Source organism: Nyctereutes procyonoides, unplaced genomic scaffold (assembly GCF_905146905.1).
Source record: "Nyctereutes procyonoides isolate TBG_1078 unplaced genomic scaffold, NYPRO_anot_genome, whole genome shotgun sequence".
In the NCBI taxonomy this organism is placed as follows: domain Eukaryota; kingdom Metazoa; phylum Chordata; class Mammalia; order Carnivora; family Canidae; genus Nyctereutes; species Nyctereutes procyonoides.
Window position 1 is genome coordinate 33,935,564 of NW_026575159.1, and position 5,761 is coordinate 33,941,324.

The following is a 5,761-nucleotide window of genomic DNA, read 5'->3' on the forward strand; positions in this document are numbered from 1 at the left end:
ATGACAGCCATGGGAAGAGTCTAAGGTTAAGCCACTCAACAAACAGATGGGGAATGTACCCACCTTCTACACAGAGAGATGTTTCCAGATGCGGAGGGATTTGTGCAATTGGAGCTACCAACTCTAAAGTTTACCTGGGGAGTAAATGATACATATTAAGTGAAGATGTGGGAAAGACCTTACCATTGATACAAAGGGGAATCTAAAGTTTCAGATGTTTCTGCTATTGCTACTACAGCAAACAAATTTGCTTAGGTATTAGTGATTAAAATGCACCTTGCAACAGGATGTTGTGCCCCAGAGCTATTCCATTTGCTATTCAGTTCACAGATACTTACCCCAAGTAGGCAAGACACAATCACAGCACTCAGTGAGGGTTACTCTGAATAACTGGAGGATGGGTATCTATGCTCTTTGCATCAGTGGGCAAAAGACCAGAAACTCAGTCAGTTATTAAGTTCCTGCTTTCAGGTTAAGATGAATTAAATCATCACAGACAGGTTCTTTTCAAAAGCTTAGATGAACGATCCAGAAATTGTCAGTGCGTAAAAGCCTTGTTTGTTTTTAATCTTAAGTATGCAGGGGCATGTATTAATAGGCAAGACACTAACAGTCTATTTCTTGAGATTTTTCTGGAAAGGAGATTTTCATTAGGGACAGATTGCACTATTTTGATAATATTGATTGGTCTCAGTTTAAGACTAAGTTGAAGCTCCCTTATTCCTTTCAATTAAACTGACTGCACTGTTCCAATGACTGCAAAAGCCAGACATAAAGTGTAAAATTAAGGAAAAAGCTGAGAAGTTGTAAAAACATATAAGTAGTGTAGACAGAATTAACACAAATAGCGCAGGCTTACATAATGTAACCTGCCTTTAATGGCTTATATTTTCCGTCGTCATTTGGCTACCTACAAATAACCTACAGTTATTTGGCTTGCTACAGAAGATAAACCTGACCTCATAAACCTCACAAGTAAGATCCACTGACTCATTCCATCACATCAGAAGGCCACTTTTTAGGAGCATTATTTTAAGTACTGTTTTTTGGAAAAAATATTGCTGAGTAAAGTGAAAACTTATAAATTAAAGCAATCAAATAAGCAAACTCTCCCTAAGTTTATGGGGAAAGTATTTTATTTTTTGCGTAATAATTTACATTGACTCCATTCATTCATTAAATTCATAAGATAATTGCTCAGTTCATTTGGAAAGTAGTCAAATAAAAAGGCATTTATTGAAGAGGTTGAATATGTATAATTGAAAAATTCTGTAACATACAGGGGAAGAATGGATTGGGAAATAATCCCTATCATAAAATAATGCTTATTTTCTTGTAAGTAGAAAATATGCCTAAGCAACTCTCAGGAGAATACTGTAATACCTAAAACACCAACAGAAAAACTGGGTGCATAGTTTAGATTGGTACTTTTATACATAAATCATTAAAATCCTCATTCTAGTTAGCTAAATTCATGAGTTATTTTCCAAACAGGTGCAATATGATATGGCAGGAAGACCACGTAACTAAAAGGTTGCAGGTCTGTCCCTATGGAACAATCTTACCATAAGTGAATTGGGCACAGTTAGTTTATTGACAGAAGAGTAGTGAACAAGATAAACATAAACACTTAAATGATATCCATTGCCAAATTGTTCTTTGGTTCTACAACTGAAAGAATAGCAGCATGGTGCTTTGCATATTATGTGTTATATGAATGGGCAAAAAAGTTGAAGAGTGTGTGAGTATAAAAACAAGTAGTTATTAGTCTACTATGATGGTTTGGTGGAAGAATAACTTGGTCACATTTAGTTAAAGAGATAGGAGCAACATGAAATTGCTATATATTCTACGCCTCCAACTAAGAGATAATACCAATACATCTATGTTTCTTAATGATTTTGGTGCCATTCTCAGTTATTTTATAATTGTGTTTTATCTTTAAACCATTATTTATATTAGTCTTATTCTTTTCAATACCATTTCACAATTTCTCATTTAGTCTGTATTTGTTAAGGCAACAGGAAAATGGCAGTTATCTCTCTGTATTCATGAGAAAACTACACATAAGAATCATGAAGGAGCCTTGCACTAGAGCTCAACTAACCTGACTCAGTTTCTTCTAGCCATTAACCAGTTTGATGACCTAATTTAATTTCTCCCAATTTCAGCTTCCTAGAAGTCCTAGTGGGACTAATGCTGAATCTATCTAACTCTAGAAGTTATCCTGAGTATACTGGGATATACTATATAAACTTTCACAGAAAGAGTAAAGTATTGCACAGCAGAAGATAAAATTTAGGTGAAGAAAATTATCAAGGAAATTAGAAAAAAAACAGGTTTTCACATGTTATGAAATATCTTCAAGGTTACGAATCTTTTGATCAGAATCTTATCATGTCATCACATATAAACCAAATTTTAAAGTGAAGATATTTCATAGAAATGTAATTTGCATGTATAGCATCTGGTCGGCCAGAAAGGGTGCTTTACATGCATCTGTAGCAGTGACAACTTAGTCAACTGGAGTATTGAATGGCAACACTGAGCAAGCACCAGTGTGTACTTAAGATAAACATGGCATCCTCTCTTGTCCCCACAATGTCCTGCTGGTTATTTTTACATAGATGGAGTGATAGAGATGATGCTAGTAAAAATAAGGATGCTTTTGAAAAATCAAGGTAAAACCCTATGCTAACTGTTGCCAGTTATTTTTTTTCCTAACAAATATTTGTGTATGTGCATGTGTGTGTATGTAAGATTTATTTATTTATTTGAGAGAGAAAGAGAGAGCAGGAGCAGGAGGGGCAGAGGGAGAGGGAGAGAGTGAGAGCATCTCAAGCAGACTATGCTGAGCATGAAGCCCCACACGGGGCTCTATCTCAGAACCATGAGACCACGACCTGAGACAAAACCAAGAGTCAGATGCTTAACTGACTGTGCCACCCAGATGCCTGTAATCATATATGTAAAACAGGCTCTACTGTAATTAATATCTACTATTGGAAATTTGCTAAGACAAAAATGTAGACTCCATGTGTTCAAAATAGAACAAAGTTACCTCAAAACATTAGTATTTAGGAGATTGATTAATATGTGTCCTTGATGGAGAACAAATTGTGATTACTTAAAAATTAATATGTTTATTATTTTTGTATGTATGCTTCATATGAATGTGAAATTAGATGAACTGGCTAACAGCTTGGTAAAGCTGTTGATAAAGTATTATTGCTTAATTAAGCACCATTCTCGAAGGATTTTAATACCATTTCCTCAAAGCTCCATGTCAGTTCTATAACCATTTAATGTGCCTTGGTAGTAATAGTCCAAAGGTCAAATTAGAAAACCCAGTGCAGTAGTTGATTAATATGAGTAAGCCTGCTGTTATAACTGGAGTCCTACTACAGAATATCTGATAAAGTAGCCAAGTTTCTTTGAAATCGGGTGCACCGATAAAGCTTTTAATTTTCAAGGAGAGAAAAACTTTTAATCATTTTTAATTATAAATACTTCCTTATATTGCCTTTAAAAAGCATATATTTATATATGTAATAGTATCTATGAATTTGTTTTACAGTATGTCTTTATACTGGGAGGGATACTCTCCCAAACATTTAATTATTTTTCTTGTATGATGCCTCAGACAGTGTCTATCCTGTTATCATTTATTATACTTCGTTGTAATTTGTTGTAATTTCCTAATGATTAGTGATGCTGAGCATATTTTCATGTGCTTACTAGTCATTTGTATATCTTTGGGGAAGTATTCATTCAGTTCCTTTGCCAATTTTTATGTACCTTTACAACAATTTTTAGTTGTATTATTTGGTCTTTTTATTATTGAGTTGTAAGAGTTTCTCTCTATATAAACTAATATTTATACTAACATTAGTATTAACTAATATATTTTATGTATAAAAACTAATATTTCCTAATATTCCTAATTTTTTCCCCATTCTTTGGGTTGCTTTTTAAACTTTCTTGGTTGGTATTCTTTAATGTTTAAAATTTTGATAAAGTCAAAATTAAAACACCATGTGACACTAATCCAGATGAGCAATTTAACTCTCCAATAAATTGTGTATTGCAGTAAAACAAACAAGCAAAAAACTCTTGCTTTTGAAATCATATCCAAGAAGGCTTCTATTTTCTCCTAAGAAAGTTTTAGAGTTGTAGCTCTTATTTTTAGGTATTTAATCCATTTGATATGTCTTTGTATATGGTGTGAGAAAAGAGCATATCTTCTTGTCTCATTCAAAATGAATATTAAACTTATTTTTGAAGCAGAAAAGCATTAAAATAAGTATATTATTGTTGTTTAAATATTAATTATTTAAGAATTACAACAGGTTACCAAAGAATATAAAAGTATATAATGTTGAAATTTTGGAAAACATGATTATAACTTCACAAATGAAATAGCTATAGTTTCATTAAAATAAAAGTTTCAGACTTGCTTTGCTGTGTTCAATAAGATAACATTCAGCTAATTTTCTGAATAAAACATACAGAGAACCTCTTCTAAAGAGCAAGCACCCCACTAATTTCCAGGAATTGCATATTACTAATTAAATAAAAACATAGCCATAATATTTATTGTACCATCCTTCATATAATACCATATAATTAGGAAACATTTGATACACAATTAGAGAAGTTGATATTGTAGGACAATGCATGTGATTAGCACATACCATTTCAGATAATTAGCACATAGCATTTCAATGGAAATATCGACTTTTAAAATCTAGTCTGTGGCAACTACATACCCAATTTGGACTGATTTTAAATGAATGCAAAAATTTAGCAATGCTTTTCTATTTCATACAAAAGTTATTTGCAATTAACTCGAAAGCAAATAGCCATATCTTTGATATTCACCAACCGCAGCATGGCTCTGACAGACTTCACCCTAGGTTTAATGTATTAGAATTTAAGAGGCAAGTATATACATAAACTTCCAGACATTAATTTTTTATATTCATTATAATTTATGCATAATAAAAGCCAAGAACACCCATTTAATTTGGACAGTTTTAAAATTCATAATCATGTTAGCCATTTGGCAAATCAAAGTAGTCAATGAAAATCTGTCAAACTTTTGGATTATCTAAACTATTTACATATCAATTTGCATATGTGTCTGATGATCATGATGATAAACTCAAGGGTAGTCATATACTTTCCAAAAATTTACAACATGATGAATTGGATTAATCACATGCCAATGGATATCTGAGTTTAGTTTGACCTCTGCCATTCAGTTAATGTAGCTTTATTTATTTTTATTTTTATTTTTTTAAAAGATTTTATTTATTTATTCATTGACACACAGAGAGAGTGACAGAGACACAGGCAGAGGAAGAAGCAGGCTCCATGCAGGGAGCCCGACGTGGGACTCGATCCTGGGTCCCCACGATCACACCCCAGGCTTCAGGCGGTGCCCAACCGCTGCGCCACGGGGGCTGCCCCAATTAATGTAGCTTTAAATATGAGTTTAGTCTCCATTAAAATGAAGAAGGTGGATTTATTGTTCTCTAAGCTCTCATTCTGCTTTAAATTTTTATGATTCCATTGAATTTGCCATTACTTGACTGGTTTGTATTTGCAAAGAACTATGATATTTATGGTGCTGTTTGTTTTCTCCTAATATTTGCCTTGAAATTAAAACAACTGCACACTAGGAGGGCACTGTCCCATCAGTTTAACAAGTCTTTTCTTGTGTGGTCAAGAGCAATAAATTATGGGATTCTTTTCAACT